At 52.0% G+C, this 27229-nt stretch overlaps 35 non-coding genes across 35 annotated transcripts; all 35 read left to right on the forward strand.

Annotated features, from left to right (window-relative positions):
- The first annotated feature begins 77 nt into the window (after positions 1-77).
- On the forward strand, positions 78-151 carry trnan-guu (transfer RNA asparagine (anticodon GUU)). Its single transcript has one exon. It is a non-coding gene; the product is annotated as a tRNA-Asn (tRNA).
- Positions 152-1313: 1162 nt separating this feature from the next.
- trnak-cuu (transfer RNA lysine (anticodon CUU)) lies at positions 1314-1386 on the forward strand. Its single transcript has one exon. It is a non-coding gene; the product is annotated as a tRNA-Lys (tRNA).
- A 1035-nt stretch (positions 1387-2421) lies between these two features.
- On the forward strand, positions 2422-2494 carry trnak-cuu (transfer RNA lysine (anticodon CUU)). Its single transcript has one exon. It is a non-coding gene; the product is annotated as a tRNA-Lys (tRNA).
- Positions 2495-2643: 149 nt separating this feature from the next.
- trnan-guu (transfer RNA asparagine (anticodon GUU)) lies at positions 2644-2717 on the forward strand. The gene has a single exon. It is a non-coding gene; the product is annotated as a tRNA-Asn (tRNA).
- A 1029-nt stretch (positions 2718-3746) lies between these two features.
- trnan-guu (transfer RNA asparagine (anticodon GUU)) lies at positions 3747-3820 on the forward strand. The gene has a single exon. It is a non-coding gene; the product is annotated as a tRNA-Asn (tRNA).
- A 1169-nt stretch (positions 3821-4989) lies between these two features.
- trnak-cuu (transfer RNA lysine (anticodon CUU)) lies at positions 4990-5062 on the forward strand. The gene has a single exon. It is a non-coding gene; the product is annotated as a tRNA-Lys (tRNA).
- Positions 5063-5211: 149 nt separating this feature from the next.
- Positions 5212-5285, forward strand: trnan-guu (transfer RNA asparagine (anticodon GUU)). The gene has a single exon. It is a non-coding gene; the product is annotated as a tRNA-Asn (tRNA).
- Positions 5286-6099: 814 nt separating this feature from the next.
- Positions 6100-6172, forward strand: trnak-cuu (transfer RNA lysine (anticodon CUU)). The gene has a single exon. It is a non-coding gene; the product is annotated as a tRNA-Lys (tRNA).
- Positions 6173-6321: 149 nt separating this feature from the next.
- Positions 6322-6395, forward strand: trnan-guu (transfer RNA asparagine (anticodon GUU)). Its single transcript has one exon. It is a non-coding gene; the product is annotated as a tRNA-Asn (tRNA).
- Positions 6396-7202: 807 nt separating this feature from the next.
- On the forward strand, positions 7203-7275 carry trnak-cuu (transfer RNA lysine (anticodon CUU)). The gene has a single exon. It is a non-coding gene; the product is annotated as a tRNA-Lys (tRNA).
- Positions 7276-7424: 149 nt separating this feature from the next.
- Positions 7425-7498, forward strand: trnan-guu (transfer RNA asparagine (anticodon GUU)). Its single transcript has one exon. It is a non-coding gene; the product is annotated as a tRNA-Asn (tRNA).
- Positions 7499-8310: 812 nt separating this feature from the next.
- On the forward strand, positions 8311-8383 carry trnak-cuu (transfer RNA lysine (anticodon CUU)). The gene has a single exon. It is a non-coding gene; the product is annotated as a tRNA-Lys (tRNA).
- Positions 8384-8532: 149 nt separating this feature from the next.
- Positions 8533-8606, forward strand: trnan-guu (transfer RNA asparagine (anticodon GUU)). The gene has a single exon. It is a non-coding gene; the product is annotated as a tRNA-Asn (tRNA).
- An 807-nt stretch (positions 8607-9413) lies between these two features.
- trnak-cuu (transfer RNA lysine (anticodon CUU)) lies at positions 9414-9486 on the forward strand. The gene has a single exon. It is a non-coding gene; the product is annotated as a tRNA-Lys (tRNA).
- Positions 9487-9635: 149 nt separating this feature from the next.
- On the forward strand, positions 9636-9709 carry trnan-guu (transfer RNA asparagine (anticodon GUU)). Its single transcript has one exon. It is a non-coding gene; the product is annotated as a tRNA-Asn (tRNA).
- Positions 9710-10745: 1036 nt separating this feature from the next.
- On the forward strand, positions 10746-10819 carry trnan-guu (transfer RNA asparagine (anticodon GUU)). The gene has a single exon. It is a non-coding gene; the product is annotated as a tRNA-Asn (tRNA).
- Positions 10820-11633: 814 nt separating this feature from the next.
- Positions 11634-11706, forward strand: trnak-cuu (transfer RNA lysine (anticodon CUU)). The gene has a single exon. It is a non-coding gene; the product is annotated as a tRNA-Lys (tRNA).
- Positions 11707-11855: 149 nt separating this feature from the next.
- trnan-guu (transfer RNA asparagine (anticodon GUU)) lies at positions 11856-11929 on the forward strand. The gene has a single exon. It is a non-coding gene; the product is annotated as a tRNA-Asn (tRNA).
- Positions 11930-12743: 814 nt separating this feature from the next.
- trnak-cuu (transfer RNA lysine (anticodon CUU)) lies at positions 12744-12816 on the forward strand. Its single transcript has one exon. It is a non-coding gene; the product is annotated as a tRNA-Lys (tRNA).
- A 149-nt stretch (positions 12817-12965) lies between these two features.
- Positions 12966-13039, forward strand: trnan-guu (transfer RNA asparagine (anticodon GUU)). Its single transcript has one exon. It is a non-coding gene; the product is annotated as a tRNA-Asn (tRNA).
- Positions 13040-14075: 1036 nt separating this feature from the next.
- On the forward strand, positions 14076-14149 carry trnan-guu (transfer RNA asparagine (anticodon GUU)). The gene has a single exon. It is a non-coding gene; the product is annotated as a tRNA-Asn (tRNA).
- An 814-nt stretch (positions 14150-14963) lies between these two features.
- Positions 14964-15036, forward strand: trnak-cuu (transfer RNA lysine (anticodon CUU)). Its single transcript has one exon. It is a non-coding gene; the product is annotated as a tRNA-Lys (tRNA).
- A 149-nt stretch (positions 15037-15185) lies between these two features.
- Positions 15186-15259, forward strand: trnan-guu (transfer RNA asparagine (anticodon GUU)). The gene has a single exon. It is a non-coding gene; the product is annotated as a tRNA-Asn (tRNA).
- Positions 15260-16295: 1036 nt separating this feature from the next.
- Positions 16296-16369, forward strand: trnan-guu (transfer RNA asparagine (anticodon GUU)). The gene has a single exon. It is a non-coding gene; the product is annotated as a tRNA-Asn (tRNA).
- Positions 16370-17405: 1036 nt separating this feature from the next.
- Positions 17406-17479, forward strand: trnan-guu (transfer RNA asparagine (anticodon GUU)). The gene has a single exon. It is a non-coding gene; the product is annotated as a tRNA-Asn (tRNA).
- An 814-nt stretch (positions 17480-18293) lies between these two features.
- On the forward strand, positions 18294-18366 carry trnak-cuu (transfer RNA lysine (anticodon CUU)). Its single transcript has one exon. It is a non-coding gene; the product is annotated as a tRNA-Lys (tRNA).
- A 149-nt stretch (positions 18367-18515) lies between these two features.
- trnan-guu (transfer RNA asparagine (anticodon GUU)) lies at positions 18516-18589 on the forward strand. Its single transcript has one exon. It is a non-coding gene; the product is annotated as a tRNA-Asn (tRNA).
- A 1025-nt stretch (positions 18590-19614) lies between these two features.
- Positions 19615-19688, forward strand: trnan-guu (transfer RNA asparagine (anticodon GUU)). Its single transcript has one exon. It is a non-coding gene; the product is annotated as a tRNA-Asn (tRNA).
- Positions 19689-20724: 1036 nt separating this feature from the next.
- On the forward strand, positions 20725-20798 carry trnan-guu (transfer RNA asparagine (anticodon GUU)). Its single transcript has one exon. It is a non-coding gene; the product is annotated as a tRNA-Asn (tRNA).
- A 1524-nt stretch (positions 20799-22322) lies between these two features.
- Positions 22323-22395, forward strand: trnak-cuu (transfer RNA lysine (anticodon CUU)). Its single transcript has one exon. It is a non-coding gene; the product is annotated as a tRNA-Lys (tRNA).
- A 149-nt stretch (positions 22396-22544) lies between these two features.
- trnan-guu (transfer RNA asparagine (anticodon GUU)) lies at positions 22545-22618 on the forward strand. Its single transcript has one exon. It is a non-coding gene; the product is annotated as a tRNA-Asn (tRNA).
- An 814-nt stretch (positions 22619-23432) lies between these two features.
- trnak-cuu (transfer RNA lysine (anticodon CUU)) lies at positions 23433-23505 on the forward strand. The gene has a single exon. It is a non-coding gene; the product is annotated as a tRNA-Lys (tRNA).
- A 149-nt stretch (positions 23506-23654) lies between these two features.
- trnan-guu (transfer RNA asparagine (anticodon GUU)) lies at positions 23655-23728 on the forward strand. The gene has a single exon. It is a non-coding gene; the product is annotated as a tRNA-Asn (tRNA).
- Positions 23729-26219: 2491 nt separating this feature from the next.
- On the forward strand, positions 26220-26293 carry trnan-guu (transfer RNA asparagine (anticodon GUU)). The gene has a single exon. It is a non-coding gene; the product is annotated as a tRNA-Asn (tRNA).
- An 814-nt stretch (positions 26294-27107) lies between these two features.
- trnak-cuu (transfer RNA lysine (anticodon CUU)) lies at positions 27108-27180 on the forward strand. Its single transcript has one exon. It is a non-coding gene; the product is annotated as a tRNA-Lys (tRNA).
- Positions 27181-27229: the final 49 nt, after the last annotated feature.

Consider the following 27229-nt stretch of genomic DNA (forward strand, 5'->3'; position numbering starts at 1 on the left):
GTGCTGCAGTTAACCTGTGAGACGCGGCCAGCTTCAGATTGTTTTGTGACCGTTACCCATATGAGCATACACCGCCAGTCTCTGTGGCGCAATAGGCTAGCGCGTTCGGCTGTTAACCGAAAGGATGGTGGTTCGAGCCCACCCAGGGACGAAGGAAGCTTTTCACAGCCTTGTCGGCAAGAACAGAATTTAGCACACCTGACGCATGCGTGGAGCAGCGTCCGTAGCCCCTTTTGAGAGTGAACAGCTTTGCGAGTCGTCTTGTGTTAAAAGAAGACAAAGGGTGCTAAGTGAATGTTTGTGTCAGCTCAAGTTTGCTGTGGCGTGTACGCGGAGTGTTCGTGTTTTGTTTTCCGGGTGGTAGAGGCCTGTGTGTGAAGGGAGGTCCTGATCAAAACTCTCTCTAAGAGCGCCACAAAATGCCACCAAAATGGCTTTCCAGTCATATGCTGTCGGAGTTTGCAAACGGTATTCACACAGCGAGACAGAACTCCATACCTGGAACGTTTGATGAGTTGGCTGAACTAATAGCCTTTCAGGCTGTTGAACAAGAGCTCTGCTCGTTCAATCTGTATTCCCCAGCAACAGGCATGGCTAAAACAAACAGAGAACACTCTAAGCCAGGGGTGTCCAAACTCTGTCCTGGAGGGCCCCTGTCAGGTAGAGTTTCGCTCCAGCCAGCTCCATCAGACCTGCCTGGAAGTTTCTAGTCTACGTGGTGAGAGCGGGATCAGCAGCTTCAGGTGTGTTTCTTTGTGCTTGGAGCCAAGCTCGTTAGGACAAGGAACCTCCAGGATAGAGTAGGGACACCCGTGCTCTAAGCCTACCGCTAAGCTTTACCCCAACCTTACCCGCGAGATGTTTTGTCAGCCTGTGCGAGAAGCAAGGCTCCGTTTTGCGCATGAAATGTTTGGCACTTATCAAAACAGCGGTCAGCCTTGATCATTTGACTACATTCGCCTGGCTAGCTCAGTCGGTAGAGCATGAGACTCTTAATCTGGAGGGCCCCTGTCAGGTAGAGTTTCGCTCCAGCTAGCTCCATCAGACCTGCCTGGAAGTTTCTAGTCTCCGTGGTGAGAGCGGGATCAGCAGCTTCAGGTGTGTTTCTTTGTGCTTGGAGCCAAGCTCGGCAGGACAAGGAACCTCCAGGATAGAGTTGGGACACCCCTGCTCTAAGCCTACCGCTAGGCTTTACCCCAACCTTACCCGCGAGATGTTTTGTCAGCCTGTGCGAGAAGCGAGGCTCCGTTTTGCGCATTAAATGTTTGGCACTTATCAAAACAGCGGTCAGCCTTGATCATTTGACTACATTCGCCCGGCTAGCTCAGTCGGTAGAGCATGAGACTCTTAATCTCAGGGTCGTGGGTTCGAGCCCCACGTTGGGCGTGCCCTTTAGCTCTCTCTTGCCCCTCCCAACGGGTGTCATTCTCTTGACCTCAGTTTGCTGACACAGGACTAGTGCTGCAGTTAACCTGTGAGACGCGGCCAGCTTCAAATTGTTTTGTGACCGTTACCCATAGGAGCATACACCGCCAGTCTCTGTGGCGCAATAGGCTAGCGCGTTCGGCTGTTAACCGAAAGGATGGTCATTCGAGCCCACCCAGGGACGAAGGAAGCTTTTCACAGCCTTGTCGGCAAGAACAGAATTTAGCACACGTGTCCGCTGACGCATGCGTGGAGCAGCGTCCGTAGCCCCTTTTGAGAGTGAACAGCTTTGCAAGTCGTCTTGTGTTAAAAGAAGACAAAGGGTGCTAAGTGAATGCTTGTGTCAGCTCAAGTTTGCTGTGGCGTGTACGCGGAGTGTTCATGTTTTGTTTTCCGGGTGGTAGAGGCCTGTGTGTAAAGGGAGTTCCTGATCAAAACTATCTAAGAGCGCCACAAAATGCCACCAAAATGGCTTTCCAGTCATATGCTGTCGGAGTTTGCAAACGGTATTCACACAGCGAGACAGAACTCCATACCTGGAACGTTTGATGAGTTGGCTGAACTAATAGCCTTTCAGGCTGTTGGACAAGAGCTCTGCTCGTTCAATCTGTATTCCCCAGCAACAGGCATGGCTAAAACAAACAGAGAACACTCTAAGCCAGGGGTGTCCAAACTCTGTCCTGGAGGGCCCCTGTCAGGTAGAGTTTCGCTCCAGCCAGCTCCATCAGACCTGCCTGGAAGTTTCTAGTCTACGTGGTGAGAGCGAGATCAGCAGCTTCAGGTGTGTTTCTTTGTGCTTGGAGCCAAGCTCGGCAGGACAAGGAACCTCCAGGATAGAGTAGGGACACCCCTGCTCTAAGCCTACCGCTAGGCTTTACCCCAAACTTACCCGCGAGATGTTTTGTCAGCCTGTGCGAGAAGCGAGGCTCCGTTTTGCGCATGAAATGTTTGGCACTTATCAAAACAGCAGTCAGCCTTGATCATTTGACTACATTCGCCCGGCTAGCTCAGTCGGTAGAGCATGAGACTCTTAATCTCAGGGTCGTGGGTTCGAGCCCCACGTTGGGCGTGCCCTTTAGCTCTCTCTCGCCCCTCCCAACGGGTGTCATTCTCTTGACCTCAGTTTGCTGACACAGGACTAGTGCTGCAGTTAACCTGTGAGACGCGGCCAGCTTCAAATTGTTTTGTGACCGTTACCCATATGAGCATACACCGCCAGTCTCTGTGGCGCAATACGCTAGCGCGTTCGGCTGTTAACCGAAAGGATGGTGGTTCGAGCCCACCCAGGGACGAAGGAAGCTTTTCACAGCCTTGTCGGCAAGAACAGAATTTAGCACACCTGACGCATGCGTGGAGCAGCGTCCGTAGCCCCTTTTGAGAGTGAACAGCTTTGCGAGTCGTCTTGTGTTAAAAGAAGACAAAGGGTGCTAAGTGAATGTTTGTGTCAGCTTAAGTTTGCTGTGGCGTGTACGCGGAGTGTTCATGTTTTGTTTTCCGGGTGGTAGAGGCCTGTGTGTGAAGGGAGGTCCTGATCAAAACTCTCTCTAAGAGCGCCACAAAATGCCACCAAAATGGCTTTCCAGTCATATGCTGTCGGAGTTTGCAAACGGTATTCACACAGCGAGACAGAACTCCATACCTGGAACGTTTGATGAGTTGGCCGAATTAATAGCCTTTCAGGCTGTTGGACAAGAGCTCTGCTCGTTCAATCTGTATTGCCCAGCAACAGGCATGGCTAAAACAAACAGAGAACAGTCTAAGCCAGGGGTGTCCAAACTCTGTCCTGGAGGGCCCCTGTCAGGTAGAGTTTCGCTCCAGCCAGCTCCATCAGACCTGCCTGGAAGTTTCTAGTCTCCGTGGTGAGAGCGGGATCAGCAGCTTCAGGTGTGTTTCTTTGTGCTTGGAGCCAAGCTCGGCAGGACAAGGAACCTCCAGGATAGAGTAGGGACACCCGTGCTCTAAGCCTACCGCTAGGCTTTACCCCAACCTTACCCGCGGGATGTTTTGTCAGCCTGTGCGAGAAGCGAGGCTCCGTTTTGCGCATGAAATGTTTGGCACTTATCAAAACAGCAGTCAGCCTTGATCATTTGACTACATTCGTCCGGCTAGCTCAGTCGGTAGAGCATGAGATTCTTAATCTCAGGGTCGTGGGTTTAGCCACACGTTGGGCGTGCCCCTATAGCTCTCTCTCGCCCCTCCCAACGGGTGTCATTCTCTTGAACTCAGATTGCTTACGCAGGACTAGTTTTGCAGTTAACCTGTGAGACGCGCCCAGCTTCAAATTGTTTTGTGACCGTTACCCACAGGAGCAGACACCGCCAGTCTCTGTGGCGCAATAGGCTAGCGCGTTCGGCTGTTAACCGAAAGGATGGTGGTTCAAGCCCACCCAGGGATGAAAGAAGCTTTTCACAGCCATGTCGGCAAGCACAGAATTTAGCACACGTGTCCGCTGACGCATGCGTGGAGCAGCGTCCGTAGCCCCTTTTGAGAGTGAACAGCTTTGCGAGTCGTCTTGTGTTAAAAGAAGACAAAGGGTGCTAAGTGAATGTTTGTGTCAGCTTAAGTTTGCTGTGGCGTGTACGCGGAGTGTTCATGTTTTGTTTTCCGGGTGGTAGAGGCCTGTGTGTGAAGGGAGGTCCTGATCAAAACTCTCTCTAGGAGCGCCACAAAATGCCACCAAAATGGCTTTCCAGTCATATGCTGTCGGAGTTTGCAAATGGTATTCACACAGCGAGACAGAACTCCATACCTGGAACGTTTGATGAGTTGGCTGAACTAATAGCCTTTCAGGCTGTTGAACAAGAGCTCTGCTCGTTCAATCTGTATTCCCCAGCAACAGGCATGGCTAAAACAAACAGAGAACACTCTAAGCCAGGGGTGTCCAAACTCTGTCCTGGAGGGCCCCTGTCAGGTAGAGTTTCGCTCCAGCCAGCTCCATCAGACCTGCCTGGAAGTTTCTAGTCTACGGGGTGAGAGCGGGATCAGCAGCTTCAGGTGTGTTTCTTTGTGCTTGGAGCCAAGCTCGGCAGGACAAGGAACCTCCAGGATAGAGTTGGGACACCCCTGCTCTAAGCCTACCGCTAGGCTTTACCCCAACCTTACCCGCGAGATGTTTTGTCAGCCTGTGCGAGAAGCGAGGCTCTGTTTTGCGCATGAAATGTTTGGCACTTATCAAAACAGCGGTCAGCCTTGATCATTTGACTACATTCGCCTGGCTAGCTCAGTCGGTAGAGCATGAGACTCTTAATCTGGAGGGCCCCTGTCAGGTAGAGTTTCGCTCCAGCTAGCTCCATCAGACCTGCCTGGAAGTTTCTAGTCTCCGTGGTGAGAGCGGGATCAGCAGCTTCAGGTGTGTTTCTTTGTGCTTGGAGCCAAGCTCGGCAGGACAAGGAACCTCCAGGATAGAGTTGGGACACCCCTGCTCTAAGCCTACCGCTAGGCTTTACCCCAACCTTACCCGCGAGATGTTTTGTCAGGCTGTGCGAGAAGCGAGGCTCCGTTTTGCGCATTAAATGTTTGGCACTTATCAAAACAGCGGTCAGCCTTGATCATTTGACTACATTCGCCCGGCTAGCTCAGTCGGTAGAGCATGAGACTCTTAATCTCAGGGTCGTGGGTTCGAGCCCCACGTTGGGCGTGCCCTTTAGCTCTCTCTTGCCCCTCCCAACGGGTGTCATTCTCTTGACCTCAGTTTGCTGACACAGGACTAGTGCTGCAGTTAACCTGTGAGACGCGGCCAGCTTCAAATTGTTTTGTGACCGTTACCCATAGGAGCATACACCGCCAGTCTCTGTGGCGCAATAGGCTAGCGCGTTCGGCTGTTAACCGAAAGGATGGTCGTTCGAGCCCACCCAGGGACGAAGGAAGCTTTTCACAGCCTTGTCGGCAAGAACAGAATTTAGCACACGTGTCCGCTGACGCATGCGTGGAGCAGCGTCCGTAGCCCCTTTTGAGAGTGAACAGCTTTGCAAGTCGTCTTGTGTTAAAAGAAGACAAAGGGTGCTAAGTGAATGCTTGTGTCAGCTCAAGTTTGCTGTGGCGTGTACGCGGAGTGTTCATGTTTTGTTTTCCGGGTGGTAGAGGCCTGTGTGTAAAGGGAGTTCCTGATCAAAACTATCTCTAAGAGCGCCACAAAATGCCACCAAAATGGCTTTCCAGTCATATGCTGTCGGAGTTTGCAAACGGTATTCACACAGCGAGACAGAACTCCATACCTGGAACGTTTGATGAGTTGGCTGAACTAATAGCCTTTCAGGCTGTTGGACAAGAGCTCTGCTCGTTCAATCTGTATTCCCCAGCAACAGGCATGGCTAAAACAAACAGAGAACACTCTAAGCCAGGGGTGTCCAAACTCTGTCCTGGAGGGCCCCTGTCAGGTAGAGTTTCGCTCCAGCCAGCTCCATCAGACCTGCCTGGAAGTTTCTAGTCTACGTGGTGAGAGCGAGATCAGCAGCTTCAGGTGTGTTTCTTTGTGCTTGGAGCCAAGCTCGGCAGGACAAGGAACCTCCAGGATAGAGTAGGGACACCCCTGCTCTAAGCCTACCGCTAGGCTTTACCCCAACCTTACCCGCGAGATGTTTTGTCAGCCTGTGCGAGAAGCGAGGCTCCGTTTTGCGCATGAAATGTTTGGCACTTATCAAAACAGCAGTCAGCCTTGATCATTTGACTACATTCGCCCGGCTAGCTCAGTCGGTAGAGCATGAGACTCTTAATCTCAGGGTCGTGGGTTCGAGCCCCACGTTGGGCGTGCCCTTTAGCTCTCTCTCGCCCCTCCCAACGGGTGTCATTCTCTTGACCTCAGTTTGCTGACACAGGACTAGTGCTGCAGTTAACCTGTGAGACGCGGCCAGCTTCAAATTGTTTTGTGACCTTTACCCATATGAGCATACACCGCCAGTCTCTGTGGCGCAATACGCTAGCGCGTTCGGCTGTTAACCGAAAGGATGGTGGTTCGAGCCCACCCAGGGACGAAGGAAGCTTTTCACAGCCTTGTCGGCAAGAACAGAATTTAGCACACCTGACGCATGCGTGGAGCAGCGTCCGTAGCCCCTTTTGAGAGTGAACAGCTTTGCGAGTCGTCTTGTGTTAAAAGAAGACAAAGGGTGCTAAGTGAATGTTTGTGTCAGCTCAAGTTTGCTGTGGCGTGTACGCGGAGTGTTCGTGTTTTGTTTTCCGGGTGGTAGAGGCCTGTGTGTGAAGGGAGGTCCTGATCAAAACTCTCTATAAGAGCGCCACAAAATGCCACCAAAATGGCTTTCCAGTCATATGCTGTCGGAGTTTGCAAACGGTATTCACACAGCGAGACAGAACTCCATACCTGGAACGTTTGATGAGTTGGCTGAACTAATAGCCTTTCAGGCTGTTGAACAAGAGCTCTGCTCGTTCAATCTGTATTCCCCAGCAACAGGCATGGCTAAAACAAACAGAGAACACTCTAAGCCAGGGGTGTCCAAACTCTGTCCTGGAGGGCCCCTGTCAGGTAGAGTTTCGCTCCAGCCAGCTCCATCAGACCTGCCTTGAAGTTTCTAGTCTACGTGGTAAGAGCGGGATCAGCAGCTTCAGGTGTGTTTCTTTGTGCTTGGAGCCAAGCTCGGCAGGACAAGGAACCTCCAGGATAGAGTTGGGACACCCCTGCTCTAAGCCTACCGCTAGGCTTTACCCCAACCTTACCCGCGAGATGTTTTGTCAGCCTGTGCGAGAAGCGAGGCTCCGTTTTGCGCATGAAATGTTTGGCACTTATCAAAACAGCGGTCAGCCTTGATCATTTGACTACATTCGCCTGGCTAGCTCAGTCGGTAGAGCATGAGACTCTTAATCTCAGGGTCGTGGGTTCGAGCCCCACGTTGGGCGTGCCCTTTAGCTCTCTCTTGCCCCTCCCAACGGGTGTCATTCTCTTGACCTCAGTTTGCTGACACAGGACTAGTGCTGCAGTTAACCTGTGAGACGCGGCCAGCTTCAAATTGTTTTGTGACCGTTACCCATAGGAGCATACACCGCCAGTCTCTGTGGCGCAATAGGCTAGCGTGTTCGGCTGTTAACCGAAAGGATGGTCGTTCGAGCCCACCCAGGGACGAAGGAAGCTTTTCACAGCCTTGTCGGCAAGAACAGAATTTAGCACACGTGTCCGCTGACGCATGCGTGGAGCAGCGTCCGTAGCCCCTTTTGAGAGTGAACAGCTTTGCAAGTCGTCTTGTGTTAAAAGAAGACAAAGGGTGCTAAGTGAATGCTTGTGTCAGCTCAAGTTTGCTGTGGCGTGTACGCGGAGTGTTCATGTTTTGTTTTCCGGGTGGTAGAGGCCTGTGTGTAAAGGGAGTTCCTGATCAAAACTATCTAAGAGCGCCACAAAATGCCACCAAAATGGCTTTCCAGTCATATGCTGTCGGAGTTTGCAAACGGTATTCACACAGCGAGACAGAACTCCATACCTGGAACGTTTGATGAGTTGGCTGAACTAATAGCCTTTCAGGCTGTTGGACAAGAGCTCTGCTCGTTCAATCTGTATTCCCCAGCAACAGGCATGGCTAAAACAAACAGAGAACACTCTAAGCCAGGGGTGTCCAAACTCTGTCCTGGAGGGCCCCTGTCAGGTAGAGTTTCGCTCCAGCCAGCTCCATCAGACCTGCCTGGAAGTTTCTAGTCTACGTGGTGAGAGCGAGATCAGCAGCTTCAGGTGTGTTTCTTTGTGCTTGGAGCCAAGCTCGGCAGGACAAGGAACCTCCAGGATAGAGTAGGGACACCCCTGCTCTAAGCCTACCGCTAGGCTTTACCCCAACCTTACCCGCGAGATGTTTTGTCAGCCTGTGCGAGAAGCGAGGCTCCGTTTTGCGCATGAAATGTTTGGCACTTATCAAAACAGCAGTCAGCCTTGATCATTTGACTACATTCGCCCGGCTAGCTCAGTCGGTAGAGCATGAGACTCTTAATCTCAGGGTCGTGGGTTCGAGCCCCACGTTGGGCGTGCCCTTTAGCTCTCTCTCGCCCCTCCCAACGGGTGTCATTCTCTTGACCTCAGTTTGCTGACACAGGACTAGTGCTGCAGTTAACCTGTGAGACGCGGCCAGCTTCAAATTGTTTTGTGACCTTTACCCATATGAGCATACACCGCCAGTCTCTGTGGCGCAATACGCTAGCGCGTTCGGCTGTTAACCGAAAGGATGGTGGTTCGAGCCCACCCAGGGACGAAGGAAGCTTTTCACAGCCTTGTCGGCAAGAACAGAATTTAGCACACCTGACGCATGCGTGGAGCAGCGTCCGTAGCCCCTTTTGAGAGTGAACAGCTTTGCGAGTCGTCTTGTGTAAAAAGAAGACAAAGGGTGCTAAGTGAATGTTTGTGTCAGCTCAAGTTTGCTGTGGCGTGTACGCGGAGTGTTCGTGTTTTGTTTTCCGGGTGGTAGAGGCCTGTGTGTGAAGGGAGGTCCTGATCAAAACTCTCTCTAAGAGCGCCACAAAATGCCACCAAAATGGCTTTCCAGTCATATGCTGTCGGAGTTTGCAAACGGTATTCACACAGCGAGACAGAACTCCATACCTGGAACGTTTGATGAGTTGGCTGAACTAATAGCCTTTCAGGCTGTTGAACAAGAGCTCTGCTCGTTCAATCTGTATTCCCCAGCAACAGGCATGGCTAAAACAAACAGAGAACACTCTAAGCCAGGGGTGTCCAAACTCTGTCCTGGAGGGCCCCTGTCAGGTAGAGTTTCGCTCCAGCCAGCTCCATCAGACCTGCCTGGAAGTTTCTAGTCTACGTGGTAAGAGCGGGATCAGCAGCTTCAGGTGTGTTTCTTTGTGCTTGGAGCCAAGCTCGGCAGGACAAGGAACCTCCAGGATAGAGTTGGGACACCCCTGCTCTAAGCCTACCGCTAGGCTTTACCCCAACCTTACCCGCGAGATGTTTTGTCAGCCTGTGCGAGAAGCGAGGCTCCGTTTTGCGCATGAAATGTTTGGCACTTATCAAAACAGCGGTCAGCCTTGATCATTTGACTACATTCGCCTGGCTAGCTCAGTCGGTAGAGCATGAGACTCTTAATCTCAGGGTCGTGGGTTCGAGCCCCACGTTGGGCGTGACCTTTAGCTCTCTCTCGCCCCTCCCAACGGGTGTCATTCTCTTGACCTCAGTTTGCTGACACAGGACTAGTGCTGCAGTTAACCTGTGAGACGCGGCCAGCTTCAAATTGTTTTGTGACCGTTACCCATAGGAGCATACACCGCCAGTCTCTGTGGCGCAATAGGCTAGCGCGTTCGGCTGTTAACCGAAAGGATGGTGGTTCAAGCCCACCCAGGGACGAAGGAAGCTTTTCACAGCCTTGTTGGCAAGCACAGAATTTAGCACACGTGTCCGCTGACGCATGCGTGGAGCAGCGTCCGTAGCCCCTTTTGAGAGTGAACAGCTTTGCGAGTCGTCTTGTGTTAAAAGAAGACAAAGGGTGCTAAGTGAATGTTTGTGTCAGCTTAAGTTTGCTGTGGCGTGTACGCGGAGTGTTCATGTTTTGTTTTCCGGGTGGTAGAGGCCTGTGTGTGAAGGGAGGTCCTGATCAAAACTCTCTCTAAGAGCGCCACAAAATGCCACCAAAATGGCTTTCCAGTCATATGCTGTCGGAGTTTGCAAACGGTATTCACACAGCGAGACAGAACTCCATACCTGGAACGTTTGATGAGTTGGCCGAATTAATAGCCTTTCAGGCTGTTGGACAAGAGCTCTGCTCGTTCAATCTGTATTGCCCAGCAACAGGCATGGCTAAAACAAACAGAGAACAGTCTAAGCCAGGGGTGTCCAAACTCTGTCCTGGAGGGCCCCTGTCAGGTAGAGTTTCGCTCCAGCCAGCTCCATCAGACCTGCCTGGAAGTTTCTAGTCTCCGTGGTGAGAGCGGGATCAGCAGCTTCAGGTGTGTTTCTTTGTGCTTGGAGCCAAGCTCGGCAGGACAAGGAACCTCCAGGATAGAGTAGGGACACCCGTGCTCTAAGCCTACCGCTAGGCTTTACCCCAACCTTACCCGCGGGATGTTTTGTCAGCCTGTGCGAGAAGCGAGGCTCCGTTTTGCGCATGAAATGTTTGGCACTTATCAAAACAGCAGTCAGCCTTGATCATTTGACTACATTCGTCCGGCTAGCTCAGTCGGTAGAGCATGAGATTCTTAATCTCAGGGTCGTGGGTTTAGCCACACGTTGGGCGTGCCCCTATAGCTCTCTCTCGCCCCTCCCAATGGGTGTCATTCTCTTGAACTCAGTTTGCTTACGCAGGACTAGTTTTGCAGTTAACCTGTGAGACGCGCCCAGCTTCAAATTGTTTTGTGACCGTTACCCACAGGAGCAGACACCGCCAGTCTCTGTGGCGCAATAGGCTAGCGCGTTCGGCTGTTAACCGAAAGGATGGTGGTTCAAGCCCACCCAGGGACGAAAGAAGCTTTTCACAGCCATGTCGGCAAGCACAGAATTTAGCACACGTGTCCGCTGACGCATGCGTGGAGCAGCGTCCGTAGCCCCTTTTGAGAGTGAACAGCTTTGCGAGTCGTCTTGTGTTAAAAGAAGACAAAGGGTGCTAAGTGAATGTTTGTGTCAGCTTAAGTTTGCTGTGGCGTGTACGCGGAGTGTTCATGTTTTGTTTTCCGGGTGGTAGAGGCCTGTGTGTGAAGGGAGGTCCTGATCAAAACTCTCTCTAGGAGCGCCACAAAATGCCACCAAAATGGCTTTCCAGTCATATGCTGTCGGAGTTTGCAAACGGTATTCACACAGCGAGACAGAACTCCATACCTGGAACGTTTGATGAGTTGGCTGAACTAATAGCCTTTCAGGCTGTTGAACAAGAGCTCTGCTCGTTCAATCTGTATTGCCCAGCAACAGGCATGGCTAAAACAAACAGAGAACACTCTAAGCCAGGGGTGTCCAAACTCTGTCCTGGAGGGCCCCTGTCAGGTAGAGTTTCGCTCCAGCCAGCTCCATCATACCTGCCTGGAAGTTTCTAGTCTACGTGGTGAGAGCGGGATCAGCAGCTTCAGGTGTGTTTCTTTTTGCTTGGAGCCAAGCTCGGCAGGACAAGGAACCTCCAGGATAGAGTTGGGACACCCCTGCTCTAAGCCTACCGCTAGGCTTTACCCCAACCTTACCCGCGAGATGTTTTGTCAGCCTGTGCGAGAAGCGAGGCTCTGTTTTGCGCATGAAATGTTTGGCACTTATCAAAACAGCGGTCAGCCTTGATCATTTGACTACATTCGCCCGGCTAGCTCAGTCGGTAGCGCATGAGACTCTTAATCTCAGGGTCGTGGGTTCGAGCCCCACGTTGGGCGTGACCTTTAGCTCTCTCTCGCCCCTCCCAATGGGTGTCATTCTCTTGACCTCAGTTTGCTGACACAGGACTAGTGCTGCAGTTAACCTGTGAGACGCGGCCAGCTTCAAATTGTTTTGTGACCGTTACCCATAGGAGCATACACCGCCAGTCTCTGTGGCGCAATAGGCTAGCGTGTTCGGCTGTTAACCGAAAGGATGGTGGTTCGAGCCCACCCAGGGACGAAGGAAGCTTTTCACAGCCTTGTCGGCAAGAACAGAATTTAGCACACGTGTCCGCTGATGCATGCGTGGAGCAGCGTCCGTAGCCCCTTTTGAGAGTGAACAGCTTTGCGAGTCGTCTTGTGTTAAAAGAAGACAAAGGGTGCTAAGTGAATGTTTGTGTCAGCTCAAGTTTGCTGTGGCGTGTACGCTGAGTGTTCGTGTTTTGTTTTCCGGGTGGTAGAGGCCTGTGTGTGAAGGGAGGTCCTGATCAAAACTCTCTCTAAGAGCGCCACAAAATGCCACCAAAATGGCTTTCCAGGCATATGCTTACGGAGTTTGCAAACGGTATTCACACAGCGAGACAGAACTCCATACCTGGAACGTTTGATGAGTTGGCTGAACTAATAGCCTTTCAGGATGTTGAACAAGAGCTCTGCTCGTTCAATCTGTATTCCCCAGCAACAGGCATGGCTAAAACAAACAGAGAACACTCTAAGCCAGGGGTGTCCAAACTCTGTCCTGGAGGGCCCCTGTCAGGTAGAGTTTCGCTCCAGCCAGCTCCATCAGACCTGCCTGGAAGTTTCTAGTGTACGTGGTGAGAGCGGGATCAGCAGCTTCAGGTGTGTTTCTTTGTGCTTGGAGCCAAACTCGGCAGGACAAGGAACCTCCAGGATAGAGTTGGGACACCCCTGCTCTAAGCCTACCGCTAGGCTTTACCCCAACCTTACCCGCGAGATGTTTTGTCAGCCTGTGAGAGAAGCGAGGCTCCGTTTTGCGCATGAAATGTTTGGCACTTATCAAAACAGCGGTCAGCCTTGATCATTTGACTACATTCGCCCGGCTAGCTCAGTCGGTAGAGCATGAGACTCTTAATCTCAGGGTCGTGGGTTCGAGCCCCACGTTGGGCGTGACCTTTAGCTCTCTCTCGCCCCTCCCAACGGGTGTCATTCTCTTGACCTCAGTTTGCTGACACAGGACTAGTGCTGCAGTTAACCTGTGAGACGCGGCCAGCTTCAAATTGTTTTGTGACCGTTACCCATAGGAGCATACACCGCCAGTCTCTGTGGCGCAATAGGCTGGCGCGTTCGGCTGTTAACCAAAAGGATGGTGGTTCGAGCCCACCCAGGGACGAAGGAAGCTTTTCACAGCCTTGTCGGCAAGAACAGAATTTAGCACACGTGTCCGCTGACGGATGCGTGGAGCAGCGTCCTTAGCCCCTTTTGAGAGTGAACAGCTTTGCGAGTCGTCTTGTGTTAAAAGAAGACTAAGGGTGATAAGTGAATGTTTGTGTCAGCTCAAGTTTGCTGTGGCGTGTACGCGGAGTGTTCGTGTTTTGTTTTCCGGGTGGTAGAGGCCTGTGTGTGAAGGGAGGTCCTGATCAAAACTCTCTCTAAGAGCGCCACAAAATGCCACCAAAATGGCTTTCCAGTCATATGCTGTCGGAGTTTGCAAACGGTATTCACACAGCGAGACAGAACTCCATACCTGGAACGTTTGATGAGTTGGCCGAATTAATAGCCTTTCAGGCTGTTGGACAAGAGCTCTGCTCGTTCAATCTGTATTGCCCAGCAACAGGCATGGCTAAAACAAACAGAGAACAGTCTAAGCCAGGGGTGTCCAAACTCTGTCCTGGAGGGCCCCTGTCAGGTAGAGTTTCGCTCCAACCAGCTCCATCAGACCTGCCTGGAAGTTTCTAGTCTCCGTGGTGAGAGCGGGATCAGCAGCTTCAGGTGTGTTTCTTTGTGCTTGGAGCCAAGCTCGGCAGGACAAGGAACCTCCAGGATAGAGTAGGGCCACCCGTGCTCTAAGCCTACCGCTAGGCTTTACCCCAACCTTACCCGCGGGATGTTTTGTAAGCCTGTGCGAGAAGCGAGGCTCCGTTTTGCGCATGAAATGTTTGGCACTTATCAAAACAGCAGTCAGCCTTGATCATTTGACTACATTCGTCCGGCTAGCTCAGTCGGTAGAGCATGAGATTCTTAATCTCAGGGTCGTGGGTTTAGCCACACGTTGGGCGTGCCCCTATAGCTCTCTCTCGCCCCTCCCAACGGGTGTCATTCTCTTGAACTCAGATTGCTTACGCAGGACTAGTTTTGCAGTTAACCTGTGAGACGCGCCCAGCTTCAAATTGTTTTTTGACCGTTACCCACAGGAGCAGACACCGCCAGTCTCTGTGGCGCAATAGGCTAGCGCGTTCGGCTGTTAACCGAAAGGATGGTGGTTCAAGCCCACCCAGGGACGAAAGAAGCTTTTCACAGCCATGTCGGCAAGCACAGAATTTAGCACACGTGTCCGCTGACGCATGCGTGGAGCAGCGTCCGTAGCCCCTTTTGAGAGTGAACAGCTTTGCGAGTCGTCTTGTGTTAAAAGAAGACAAAGGGTGCTAAGTGAATGTTTGTGTCAGCTCAAGTTTGCTGTGGCGTGTACGCGGAGTGTTCGTGTTTTGTTTTCCGGGTGGTAGAGGCCTGTGTGTGAAGGGAGGTCCTGATCAAAACTCTCTCTAAGAGCGCCACAAAATGCCACCAAAATGGCTTTCCAGTCATATGCTGTCGGAGTTTGCAAACGGTATTCACACAGCGAGACAGAACTCCATACCTGGAACGTTTGATGAGTTGGCTGAACTAATAGCCTTTCAGGCTGTTGAACAAGAGCTCTGCTCGTTCAATCTGTATTCCCCAGCAACAGGCATGGCTAAAACAAACAGAGAACACTCTAAGCCAGGGGTGTCCAAACTCTGTCCTGGAGGGCCCCTGTCAGGTAGAGTTTCGCTCCAGCCAGCTCCATCAGACCTGCCTGGAAGTTTCTAGTGTACGTGGTGAGAGCGGGATCAGCAGCTTCAGGTGTGTTTCTTTGTGCTTGGAGCCAAGCTCGGCAGGACAAGGAACCTCCAGGATAGAGTTGGGACACCCCTGCTCTAAGCCTACCGCTAGGCTTTACCCCAACCTTACCCGCGAGATGTTTTGTCAGCCTGTGAGAGAAGCGAGGCTCCGTTTTGCGCATGAAATGTTTGGCACTTATCAAAACAGCGGTCAGCCTTGATCATTTGACTACATTTGCCCGGCTAGCTCAGTCGGTAGAGCATGAGACTCTTAATCTCAGGGTCGTGGGTTCGAGCCCCACGTTGGGTGTGACCTTTAGCTCTCTCTCGCCCCTCCCAACGGGTGTCATTCTCTTGACCTCAGTTTGCTGACACAGGACTAGTGCTGCAGTTAACCTGTGAGACGCGGCCAGCTTCAAATTGTTTTGTGACCGTTACCCATACGAGCATACACCGCCAGTCTCTGTGGCGCAATAGGCTGGCGCGTTCGGCTGTTAACCAAAAGGATGGTGGTTCGAGCCCACCCAGGGACGAAGGAAGCTTTTCACAGCCTTGTCGGCAAGAACAGAATTTAGCACACGTGTCCGCTGACGGATGCGTGGAGCAGCGTCCTTAGCCCCTTTTGAGAGTGAACAGCTTTGCGAGTCGTCTTGTGTTAAAAGAAGACTAAGGGTGATAAGTGAATGTTTGTGTCAGCTCAAGTTTGCTGTGGCGTGTACGCGGAGTGTTCGTGTTTTGTTTTCCGGGTGGTAGAGGCCTGTGTGTGAAGGGAGGTCCTGATCAAAACTCTCTCTAAGAGCGCCACAAAATGCCACCAAAATGGCTTTCCAGTCATATGCTGTCGGAGTTTGCAAACGGTATTCACACAGCGAGACAGAACTCCATACCTGGAACGTTTGATGAGTTGGCCGAATTAATAGCCTTTCAGGCTGTTGGACAAGAGCTCTGCTCGTTCAATCTGTATTGCCCAGCAACAGGCATGGCTAAAACAAACAGAGAACAGTCTAAGCCAGGGGTGTCCAAACTCTGTCCTGGAGGGCCCCTGTCAGGTAGAGTTTCGCTCCAACCAGCTCCATCAGACCTGCCTGGAAGTTTCTAGTCTCCGTGGTGAGAGCGGGATCAGCAGCTTCAGGTGTGTTTCTTTGTGCTTGGAGCCAAGCTCGGCAGGACAAGGAACCTCCAGGATAGAGTAGGGCCACCCGTGCTCTAAGCCTACCGCTAGGCTTTACCCCAACCTTACCCGCGGGATGTTTTGTAAGCCTGTGCGAGAAGCGAGGCTCCGTTTTGCGCATGAAATGTTTGGCACTTATCAAAACAGCAGTCAGCCTTGATCATTTGACTACATTCGTCCGGCTAGCTCAGTCGGTAGAGCATGAGATTCTTAATCTCAGGGTCGTGGGTTTAGCCACACGTTGGGCGTGCCCCTATAGCTCTCTCTCGCCCCTCCCAACGGGTGTCATTCTCTTGAACTCAGATTGCTTACGCAGGACTAGTTTTGCAGTTAACCTGTGAGACGCGCCCAGCTTCAAATTGTTTTTTGACCGTTACCCACAGGAGCAGACACCGCCAGTCTCTGTGGCGCAATAGGCTAGCGCGTTCGGCTGTTAACCGAAAGGATGGTGGTTCAAGCCCACCCAGGGACGAAAGAAGCTTTTCACAGCCATGTCGGCAAGCACAGAATTTAGCACACGTGTCCGCTGACGCATGCGTGGAGCAGCGTCCGTAGCCCCTTTTGAGAGTGAACAGCTTTGCGAGTCGTCTTGTGTTAAAAGAAGACAAAGGGTGCTAAGTGAATGTTTGTGTCAGCTCAAGTTTGCTGTGGCGTGTACGCGGAGTGTTCGTGTTTTGTTTTCCGGGTGGTAGAGGCCTGTGTGTGAAGGGAGGTCCTGATCAAAACTCTCTCTAAGAGCGCCACAAAATGCCACCAAAATGGCTTTCCAGTCATATGCTGTCGGAGTTTGCAAACGGTATTCACACAGCGAGACAGAACTCCATACCTGGAACGTTTGATGAGTTGGCCGAATTAATAGCCTTTCAGGCTGTTGGACAAGAGCTCTGCTCGTTCAATCTGTATTGCCCAGCAACAGGCATGGCTAAAACAAACAGAGAACAGTCTAAGCCAGGGGTGTCCAAACTCTGTCCTGGAGGGCCCCTGTCAGGTAGAGTTTCGCTCCAACCAGCTCCATCAGACCTGCCTGGAAGTTTCTAGTCTCCGTGGTGAGAGCGGGATCAGCAGCTTCAGGTGTGTTTCTTTGTGCTTGGAGCCAAGCTCGGCAGGACAAGGAACCTCCAGGATAGAGTAGGGCCACCCGTGCTCTAAGCCTACCGCTAGGCTTTACCCCAACCTTACCCGCGGGATGTTTTGTAAGCCTGTGCGAGAAGCGAGGCTCCGTTTTGCGCATGAAATGTTTGGCACTTATCAAAACAGCAGTCAGCCTTGATCATTTGACTACATTCGTCCGGCTAGCTCAGTCGGTAGAGCATGAGATTCTTAATCTCAGGGTCGTGGGTTTAGCCACACGTTGGGCGTGCCCCTATAGCTCTCTCTCGCCCCTCCCAACGGGTGTCATTCTCTTGAACTCAGATTGCTTACGCAGGACTAGTTTTGCAGTTAACCTGTGAGACGCGCCCAGCTTCAAATTGTTTTTTGACCGTTACCCACAGGAGCAGACACCGCCAGTCTCTGTGGCGCAATAGGCTAGCGCGTTCGGCTGTTAACCGAAAGGATGGTGGTTCAAGCCCACCCAGGGACGAAAGAAGCTTTTCACAGCCATGTCGGCAAGCACAGAATTTAGCACACGTGTCCGCTGACGCATGCGTGGAGCAGCGTCCGTAGCCCCTTTTGAGAGTGAACAGCTTTGCGAGTCGTCTTGTGTTAAAAGAAGACAAAGGGTGCTAAGTGAATGTTTGTGTCAGCTCAAGTTTGCTGTGGCGTGTACGCGGAGTGTTCGTGTTTTGTTTTCCGGGTGGTAGAGGCCTGTGTGTGAAGGGAGGTCCTGATCAAAACTCTCTCTAAGAGCGCCACAAAATGCCACCAAAATGGCTTTCCAGTCATATGCTGTCGGAGTTTGCAAACGGTATTCACACAGCGAGACAGAACTCCATACCTGGAACGTTTGATGAGTTGGCTGAACTAATAGCCTTTCAGGCTGTTGAACAAGAGCTCTGCTCGTTCAATCTGTATTCCCCAGCAACAGGCATGGCTAAAACAAACAGAGAACACTCTAAGCCAGGGGTGTCCAAACTCTGTCCTGGAGGGCCCCTGTCAGGTAGAGTTTCGCTCCAGCCAGCTCCATCAGACCTGCCTGGAAGTTTCTAGTGTACGTGGTGAGAGCGGGATCAGCAGCTTCAGGTGTGTTTCTTTGTGCTTGGAGCCAAGCTCGGCAGGACAAGGAACCTCCAGGATAGAGTTGGGACACCCCTGCTCTAAGCCTACCGCTAGGCTTTACCCCAACCTTACCCGCGAGATGTTTTGTCAGCCTGTGAGAGAAGCGAGGCTCCGTTTTGCGCATGAAATGTTTGGCACTTATCAAAACAGCGGTCAGCCTTGATCATTTGACTACATTTGCCCGGCTAGCTCAGTCGGTAGAGCATGAGACTCTTAATCTCAGGGTCGTGGGTTCGAGCCCCACGTTGGGTGTGACCTTTAGCTCTCTCTCGCCCCTCCCAACGGGTGTCATTCTCTTGACCTCAGTTTGCTGACACAGGACTAGTGCTGCAGTTAACCTGTGAGACGCGGCCAGCTTCAAATTGTTTTGTGACCGTTACCCATACGAGCATACACCGCCAGTCTCTGTGGCGCAATAGGCTGGCGCGTTCGGCTGTTAACCAAAAGGATGGTGGTTCGAGCCCACCCAGGGACGAAGGAAGCTTTTCACAGCCTTGTCGGCAAGAACAGAATTTAGCACACGTGTCCGCTGACGGATGCGTGGAGCAGCGTCCGTAGCCCCTTTTGAGAGTGAACAGCTTTGCGAGTCGTCTTGTGTTAAAAGAAGACTAAGGGTGATAAGTGAATGTTTGTGTCAGCTCAAGTTTGCTGCGGAGTGTTCGTGTTTTGTTTTCCGGGTGGTAGAGGCCTGTGTGTGAAGGGAGGTCCTGATCAAAACTCTCTCTAAGAGCGCCACAAAATGCCACCAAAATGGCTTTCCAGTCATATGCTGTCGGAGTTTGCAAACGGTATTCACACAGCGAGACAGAACTCCATACCTGGAACGTTTGATGAATTGGCCGAATTAATAGCCTTTCAGGCTGTTGGACAAGAGCTCTGCTCGTTCAATCTGTATTGCCCAGCAACAGGCATGGCTAAAACAAACAGAGAACAGTCTAAGCCAGGGGTGTCCAAACTCTGTCCTGGAGGGCCCCTGTCAGGTAGAGTTTCGCTCCAGCCAGCTCCATCAGACCTGCCTGGAAGTTTCTAGTCTCCGTGGTGAGAGCGGGATCAGCAGCTTCAGGTGTGTTTCTTTGTGCTTGGAGCCAAGCTCGGCAGGACAAGGAACCTCCAGGATAGAGTAGGGACACCCGTGCTCTAAGCCTACCGCTAGGCTTTACCCCAACCTTACCCGCGGGATGTTTTGTCAGCCTGTGCGAGAAGCGAGGCTCCGTTTTGCGCATGAAATGTTTGGCACTTATCAAAACAGCAGTCAGCCTTGATCATTTGACTACATTCGTCCGGCTAGCTCAGTCGGTAGAGCATGAGATTCTTAATCTCAGGGTCGTGGGTTTAGCCACACGTTGGGCGTGCCCCTATAGCTCTCTCTCGCCCCTCCCAACGGGTGTCATTCTCTTGAACTCAGATTGCTTACGCAGGACTAGTTTTGCAGTTAACCTGTGAGACGCGCCCAGCTTCAAATTGTTTTGTGACCGTTACCCACAGGAGCAGACACCGCCAGTCTCTGTGGCGCTATAGGCTAGCGCGTTCGGCTGTTAACCGAAAGGATGGTGGTTCAAGCCCACCCAGGGACGAAAGAAGCTTTTCACAGCCATGTCGGCAAGCACAGAATTTAGCACACGTGTCCGCTGACGCATGCGTGGAGCAGCGTCCGTAGCCCCTTTTGAGAGTGAACAGCTTTGCGAGTCGTCTTGTGTTAAAAGAAGACAAAGGGTGCTAAGTGAATGTTTGTGTCAGCTTAAGTTTGCTGTGGCGTGTACGCGGAGTGTTCATGTTTTGTTTTCCGGGTGGTAGAGGCCTGTGTGTGAAGGGAGGTCCTGATCAAAACTCCCTCTAGGAGCGCCACAAAATGCCAGCAAAATGGCTTTCCAGCCGAATGCTGTCGGAGTTTGCAAATGGTATTCACACAGCGAGACAGAACTCCATACCTGGAACGTTTGATGAGTTGGCTGAACTAATAGCCTTTCAGGCTGTTGAACAAGAGCTCTGCTCGTTCAATCTGTATTCCCCAGCAACAGGCATGGCTAAAACAAACAGAGAACACTCTAAGCCAGGGGTGTCCAAACTCTGTCCTGGAGGGCCCCTGTCAGGTAGAGTTTCGCTCCAGCCAGCTCCATCATATCTGCCTGGAAGTTTCTAGTCTACGTGGTGAGAGCGGGATCAGCAGCTTCAGGTGTGTTTCTTTTTGCTTGGAGCCAAGCTCGGCAGGACAAGGAACCTCCAGGATAGAGTTGGGACACCCGTGCTCTAAGCCTACCGCTAGGCTTTACCCCAACCTTACCCGCGGGATGTTTTGTCAGCCTGTGCGAGAAGCGAGGCTCTGTTTTGCGCATTAAATGTTTGGCACTTATCAAAACAGCAGTCAGCCTTGATCATTTGACTACATTCGTCCGGCTAGCTCAGTCGGTAGAGCATGAGATTCTTAATCTCAGGTTCGTGGGTTTAGCCACACGTTGGGCGTGCCCCTATAGCTCTCTCTCGCCCCTCCCAACGGGTGTCATTCTCTTGAACTCAGATTGCTTACGCAGGACTAGTTTTGCAGTTAACCTGTGAGACACGCCCAGCTTCAAATTGTTTTGTGACCGTTACCCACAGGAGCAGACACCGCCAGTCTCTGTGGCGCAATAGGCTAGCGCGTTCGGCTGTTAACCGAAAGGATGGTGGTTCGAGCCCACCCAGGGACGAAGGAAGCTTTTCACAGCCTTGTCGGCAAGAACAGAATTTAGCACACGTGTCCGCTGATGCATGCGTGGAGCAGCGTCCGTAGCCCCTTTTGAGAGTGAACAGCTTTGCGAGTCGTCTTGTGTTAAAAGAAGACAAAGGGTGCTAAGTGAATGTTTGTGTCAGCTCAAGTTTGCTGTGGCGTGTACGCGGAGTGTTCGTGTTTTGTTTTCCGGGTGGTAGAGGCCTGTGTGTGAAGGGAGGTCCTGATCAAAACTCTCTCTAAGAGCGCCACAAAATGCCACCAAAATGGCTTTCCAGTCATATGCTGTCGGAGTTTGCAAACGGTATTCACACAGCGAGACAGAACTCCATACCTGGAACGTTTGATGAGTTGGCTGAACTAATAGCCTTTCAGGCTGTTGAACAAGAGCTCTGCTCGTTCAATCTGTATTGCCCAGCAACAGGCATGGCTAAAACAAACAGAGAACAGTCTAAGCCAGGGGTGTCCAAACTCTGTCCTGGAGGGCCCCTGTCAGGTTGAGTTTCGCTCCAGCCAGCTCCATCAGACCTGCCTGGAAGTTACTAGTCTCCGTGGTGAGAGCGGGATCAGCAGCTTCAGGTGTGTTTCTTTGTGCTTGGAGCCAAGCTCGGCAGGACAAGGAACCTCCAGGATAGAGTTGGGACACCCCTGCTCTAAGCCTACCGCTAGGCTTTACCCCAACCTTACCCGCGAGATGTTTTGTCAGCCTGTGCGAGAAGCGAGGCTCCGTTTTGCGCATGAAATGTTTGGCACTTATCAAAACAGCGGTCAGCCTTGATCATTTGACTACATTCGCCCGGCTAGCTCAGTCGGTAGAGCATGAGACTCTTAATCTGGAGGGCCCCTGTCAGGTAGAGTTTCGCTCCAGCCAGCTCCATCAGACCTGCCTGGAAGTTTCTAGTCTCCGTGGTGAGAGCGGGATCGGCAGCTTCAGGTGTGTTTCTTTGTGCTTGGAGCCAAGCTCGGCAGGACAAGGAACCTCCAGGATAGAGTTGGGACACCCCTGCTCTAAGCCTACCGCTAGGCTTTACCCCAACCTTACCCGCGAGACGTTTTGTCAGCCTGTGCGAGAAGCGAGGCTCCGTTTTGCTCATAAAATGTTTGGCACTTATCAAAACAGCGGTCAGCCTTGATCATTTGACTACATTCGCCCGGCTAGCTCAGTCGGTAGAGCATGAGACTCTTAATCTGGAGGGCCCCTGTCAGGTAGAGTTTCGCTCCAGCCAGCTCCATCAGACCTGCCTGGATGTTTCTAGTCTCCGTGGTGAGAGCGGGATCAGCAGCTTCAGGTGTGTTTCTTTGTGCTTGGAGCCAAGCTCGGCAGGACAAGGAACCTCCAGGATAGAGTTGGGACACCCCTGCTCTAAGCCTACCGCTAGGCTTTACCCCAACCTTACCCGCGAGATGTTTTGTCAGCCTGTGCGAGAAGCGAGGCTCCGTTTTGCGCATGAAATGTTTGGCACTTATCAAAACAGCGGTCAGCCTTGATCATTTGACTACATTCGCCCGGCTAGCTCAGTCGGTAGAGCATGAGACTCTTAATCTCAGGGTCGTGGGTTCGAGCCCCACGTTGGGCGTGCCCTTTAGCTCTCTCTCGCCCCTCCCAACGGGTGTCATTCTCTTGACCTCAGTTTGCTGACACAGGACTAGTGCTGCAGTTAACCTGTGAGACGCGGCCAGCTTCAAATTGTTTTGTGACCGTTACCCATAGGAGCATACACCGTCAGTCTCTGTGGCGCAATAGGCTAGCGCGTTCGGCTGTTAACCGAAAGGATGGTGGTTCGAGCCCACCCAGGGACGAAGGAAGCTTTTCACAGCCTTGTCGGCAAGAACAGAATTTAGCACACGTGTCCGCTGACGCATGCGTGGAGCAGCGTCCGTAGCCCCTTTTGAGAGTGAACAGCTTTGCGAGTCGTCTTGTGTTAAAAGAAGACAAAGGGTGCTAAGTGAATGTTTGTGTCAGCTCAAGTTTGCTGTGGCGTGTACGCGGAGTGTTCGTGTTTTGTTTTCCGGGTGGTAGAGGCCTGTGTGTGAAGGGAGGTCCTGATCAAAACTCTCTCTAAGAGCGCCACAAAATGCCACCAAAATGGCTTTCCAGTCATATGCTGTCGGAGTTTGCAAACGGTATTCACACAGCGAGACAGAACTCCATACCTGGAACGTTTGATGAGTTGGCTGAACTAATAGCCTTTCAGGCTGTTGAACAAGAGCTCTGCTCGTTCAATCTGTATTCCCCAGCAACAGGCATGGCTAAAACAAACAGAGAACACTCTAAGCCAGGGGTGTCCAAACTCTGTCCTGGAGGGCCCCTGTCAGGTAGAGTTTCGCTCCAGCCAGCTCCATCAGACCTGCCTGGAAGTTTCTAGTCTACGTGGTGAGAGCGGGATCAGCAGCTTCAGGTGTGTTTCTTTGTGCTTGGAGCCAAGCTCGGCAGGACAAGGAACCTCCAGGATAGAGTTGGGACACCCCTGCTCTAAGCCTACCGCTAGGCTTTACCCCAACCTTACCCGCGAGATGTTTTGTCAGCCTGTGCGAGAAGCGAGGCTCCGTTTTGCGCATGAAATGTTTGGCACTTATCAAAACAGCGGTCAGCCTTGATCATTTGACTACATTCGCCTGGCTAGCTCGGTCGGTAGAGCATGAGACTCTTAATTTCAGGGTCGTGGGTTCGAGCCCCACGTTGGGCGTGACCTTTAGCTCTCTCTCGCCCCTCCCAACGGGTGTCATTCTCTTGACCTCAGTTTGCTGACACAGGACTAGTGCTGCAGTTAACCTGTGAGACGCGGCCAGCTTCAAATTGTTTTGTGACCGTTACCCATAGGAGCATACACTGCCAGTCTCTGTGGCGCAATAGGCTAGCGCGTTCGGCTGTTAACCAAAAGGATGGTGGTTCGAGCCCACCCAGGGACGAAGGAAGCTTTTCACAGCCTTGTCGGCAAGAACAGAATTTAGCACACGTGTCCGCTGACGCATGCGTGGAGCAGCGTCCGTAGCACCTTTTGAGAGTGAACAGCTTTGCGAGTCGTCTTGTGTTAAAAGAAGACTAAGGGTGATAAGTGAATGTTTGTGTCAGCTCAAGTTTGCTGCGGAGTGTTCGTGTTTTGTTTTCCGGGTGGTAGAGGCCTGTGTGTGAAGGGAGGTCCTGATCAAAACTCCCTCTAGGAGCGCCACAAAATGCCACCAAAATGGCTTTCCAGTCGTATCCTGTCGGAGTTTGCAAACGGTATTCACACAGCGAGACAGAACTCCATACCTGGAACGTTTGATGAGTTGGCTGAACTAATAGCCTTTCAGGCTGTTGAACAAGAGCTCTGCTCGTTCAATCTGTATTCCCCAGCAACAGGCATGGCTAAAACAAACAGAGAACAGTCTAAGCCAGAGGTGTCCAAACTCTGTCCTGGAGGGCCCCTGTCAGGTAGAGTTTCGCTCCAGCCAGCTCCATCAGACCTGCCTGGAAGTTTCTAGTCTCCGTGGTGAGAGCGGGATCAGCAGCTTCAGGTGTGTTTCTTTGTGCTTGGAGCCAAGCTCGGCAGAACAAGGAACCTCCAGGATAGAGTTGGGACACCCCTGCTCTAAGCCTACCGCTAGGATTTACCCCAACCTTACCCGCGAGGTGTTTTGTCAGCCTGTGCGAGAAGCGAGGCTCCGTTTTGCGCATGAAATGTTTGGCACTTATCAAAACAGCGGTCAGCCTTGATCATTTGACTACATTCGCCCGGCTAGCTCAGTCGGTAGAGCATGAGACTCTTAATCTGGAGGGCCCCTGTCAGGTAGAGTTTCGCTCCAGCCAGCTCCATCAGACCTGCCTGGAAGTTTCTAGTCTCCGTGGTGAGAGCGGGATCAGCAGCTTCAGGTGTGTTTCTTTGTGCTTGGAGCCAAGCTCGGCAGGACAAGGAACCTCCAGGATAGAGTAGGGACACCCGTGCTCTAAGCCTACCGCTAGGCTTTACCCCAACCTTACCCGCGAGATGTTTTGTCAGGCTGTGCGAGAAGCGAGGCTCCGTTTTGCGCATGAAATGTTTGGCACTTATCAAAACAGCAGTCAGCCTTGATCATTTGACTACATTCGTCCGGCTAGCTCAGTCGGTAGAGCATGAGATTCTTAATCTCAGGGTCGAGGGTTTGAGCCATACGTTGGGCGTGCCCCTATAGCTCTCTCTCGCCCCTCCCAACGGGTGTCATTCTCTTGACCTCAGTTTGCTGACGCAGGACTAGTGCTGCAGTTAACCTGTGAGACGCGGCCAGCTTCAAATTGTTTTGTGACCGTTACCCATAGGAGCATTCACCGCCAGTCTCTCTGGTGCAATAGGCTAGTGCGTTCGGCTGTTAACTGAAAGGATGGTGGTTCAAGCCCACCCAGGGACGAAGGAAGCTTTTCACAGCCTTGTCGGCAAGAACAGAATTTAGCACACGTGTCCGCTGACGCATGCGTGGAGCAGCGTCCATAGCCCCTTTTGAGAGTGAACAGCTTTGCGAGTTGTCTTGTGTTAAAAGAAGACAAAGGGTGCTAAGTGAATGTTTGTGTCAGCTCAAGTTTGCTGTGGCGTGTACGCGGAGTGTTCGTGTTTTGTTTTCCGGGTGGTAGAGGCCTGTGTGTGAAGGGAGGTCCTGATCAAAACTCTCTCTAAGAGCGCCACAAAATGCCACCAAAATGGCTTTCCAGTCATATGCTGTCGGAGTTTGCAAACGGTATTCACACAGCGAGACAGAACTCCATACCTGGAACGTTTGATGAGTTGGCCGAATTAATAGCCTTTCAGGCTGTTGGACAAGAGCTCTGCTCGTTCAATCTGTATTGCCCAGCAACAGGCATGGCTAAAACAAACAGAGAACAGTCTAAGCCAGGGGTGTCCAAACTCTGTCCTGGAGGGCCCCTGTCAGGTAGAGTTTCGCTCCAGCCAGCTCCATCAGACCTGCCTGGAAGTTTCTAGTCTCCGTGGTGAGAGCGGGATCAGCAGCTTCAGGTGTGTTTCTTTGTGCTTGGAGCCAAGCTCGGCAGGACAAGGAACCTCCAGGATAGAGTAGGGACACCCGTGCTCTAAGCCTACCGCTAGGCTTTACCCCAACCTTACCCGCGGGATGTTTTGTCAGCCTGTGCGAGAAGCGAGGCTCCGTTTTGCGCATGAAATGTTTGGCACTTATCAAAACAGCAGTCAGCCTTGATCATTTGACTACATTCGTCCGGCTAGCTCAGTCGGTAGAGCATGAGATTCTTAATCTCAGGGTCGTGGGTTTAGCCACACGTTGGGCGTGCCCCTATAGCTCTCTCTCGCCCCTCCCAACGGGTGTCATTCTCTTGAACTCAGATTGCTTACGCAGGACTAGTTTTGCAGTTAACCTGTGAGACGCGCCCAGCTTCAAATTGTTTTGTGACCGTTACCCACAGGAGCAGACACTGCCAGTCTCTGTGGCGCAATAGGCTAGCGCGTTCGGCTGTTAACTGAAAGGATGGTGGTTCAAGCCCACCCAGGGACGAAAGAAGCTTTTCACAGCCATGTCGGCAAGCACAGAATTTAGCACACGTGTCCGCTGACGCATGCGTGGAGCAGCGTCCGTAGCCCCTTTTGAGAGTGAACAGCTTTGCGAGTCGTCTTGTGTTAAAAGAAGACAAAGGGTGCTAAGTGAATGTTTGTGTCAGCTCAAGTTTGCTGTGGCGTGTACGCGGAGTGTTCGTGTTTTGTTTTCCGGGTGGTAGAGGCCTGTGTGTGAAGGGAGGTCCTGATCAAAACTCTCTCTAAGAGCGCCACAAAATGCCACCAAAATGGCTTTCCAGTCATATGCTGTCGGAGTTTGCAAACGGTATTCACACAGCGAGACAGAACTCCATACCTGGAACGTTTGATGAGTTGGCTGAACTAATAGCCTTTCAGGCTGTTGAACAAGAGCTCTGCTCGTTCAATCTGTATTCCCCAGCAACAGGCATGGCTAAAACAAACAGAGAACACTCTAAGCCAGGGGTGTCCAAACTCTGTCCTGGAGGGCCCCTGTCAGGTAGAGTTTCGCTCCAGCCAGCTCCATCAGACCTGCCTGGAAGTTTCTAGTGTACGTGGTGAGAGCGGGATCAGCAGCTTCAGGTGTGTTTCTTTGTGCTTGGAGCCAAGCTCGGCAGGACAAGGAACCTCCAGGATAGAGTTGGGACACCCCTGCTCTAAGCCTACCGCTAGGCTTTACCCCAACCTTACCCGCGAGATGTTTTGTCAGCCTGTGAGAGAAGCGAGGCTCCGTTTTGCGCATGAAATGTTTGGCACTTATCAAAACAGCGGTCAGCCTTGATCATTTGACTACATTTGCCCGGCTAGCTCAGTCGGTAGAGCATGAGACTCTTAATCTCAGGGTCGTGGGTTCGAGCCCCACGTTGGGTGTGACCTTTAGCTCTCTCTCGCCCCTCCCAACGGGTGTCATTCTCTTGAC

Source organism: Carassius carassius, chromosome 1, assembly GCF_963082965.1.
Source record: "Carassius carassius chromosome 1, fCarCar2.1, whole genome shotgun sequence".
Classification (NCBI taxonomy): Eukaryota; Metazoa; Chordata; class Actinopteri; order Cypriniformes; family Cyprinidae; genus Carassius; species Carassius carassius.